The sequence below is a fragment of the Dendrobium catenatum genome, unplaced genomic scaffold (genome assembly GCF_001605985.2).
Source record: "Dendrobium catenatum unplaced genomic scaffold, ASM160598v2 original_scaffold_100865, whole genome shotgun sequence".
NCBI classification, from domain to species: domain Eukaryota; kingdom Viridiplantae; phylum Streptophyta; class Magnoliopsida; order Asparagales; family Orchidaceae; genus Dendrobium; species Dendrobium catenatum.
In genome coordinates, this window is record NW_021419303.1 from 352 (window position 1) to 1445 (window position 1094).

Genomic DNA, 1094 nt, shown 5'->3' on the forward strand with positions numbered 1-1094 from the left:
ATATATCATCTTTTCCGTTATTATTTCAATTAAGACTTCGTTTGGGACAGCTTTCTTACTGCTTCTTAAAGCAGTTTTCTAGTAAAAAAATTAAAACTTATTTGAGTGACTAAAAAATTACTTTATAGACGAACCAATAAGGAAAGCCATTGTTTGTTTGGGGCAGCTTTTTTTTACTGCTTTTTTTGAAAAGCAGCTTTTTATTATAAAAAAAGTTTAATTTAAAAGAAATTTTTAATGCTGAAAAGCTGCTTTAGGAAGCACCTAAATTTGAAGTTGTTGATGTGCTAATACCAGAGCAGCTGAATTTTGCCTTCTTGTTGTGGGGCAGGCAGTAAGTGCGACACTTACAAAGGTTCTTATTTGCACAAGACTGAATTGATAAAAAAACAAAGGAAAGTGGCCGTTAAAACAGCGAAGCAAAAACTCAGCAAGGTTCTTTTGCCAAGATCTTACCAAAGCAACTTGTGGTTGCTCACAGGTACTAAGACCTGCCAACATTTTTTTGCAGTTCATTTAAAGCTGTGCTCAATAGATAAGCTGAGTTTTTTCCTTCTTCTCTTATATTTCATTTATTGCAGGGACGATGATGAGTTGTGATGTTCCAACAAACCCTAATTTGGTTCTTTGCCAGAACTAATTGAACATTAAAAAAAAAATCAGTTCATTGATCGTTATTGTGGAACACATTCAGGCCTTGGAACAATTTTCAATCTTGAGAAGTTCCTCATGCGCTAAGTGACAGTTTTTCTTGCTTGCCAATTAACATAAAGCTTGTTTTCATTGGTACTTCTTAAAATTGTTTTTAGTGCAATTTTTTTTTTATATAAATTTTGTACTAAAAATTTGCTTTTGAAAAGCAATAAGAAAGCCATTCCAAACGAAACATAAATCTATCTTCCTGTGGCTTAATAACAATATATAACAAAATTGAAAAGTAAATTATGAGAATTTCAGAAGGAAAATTAGGTTTTGTTTGGGACGGCTTTCTTACTTCTTCTTAAAGTAGCTTTTTAGTACAATTTTTTTAATTTTGTACTAAAAAATTGCTTTAAGCAACAGTAAGAAAACCGTCCCAAACAAAGCCTTAGTCA

At 31.8% G+C, this 1094-nt stretch overlaps 1 long non-coding RNA gene across 1 annotated transcript; it reads left to right on the top strand.

The window, feature by feature from the left end:
• Positions 1 to 424: 424 nt before the first annotated feature.
• On the top strand, positions 425 to 827 carry LOC114578636. The gene is made up of 2 exons (XR_003699629.1): positions 425 to 481; positions 582 to 827. It is a non-coding gene; the product is annotated as an uncharacterized LOC114578636 (long non-coding RNA).
• The last annotated feature ends 267 nt before the right edge of the window (positions 828 to 1094 follow it).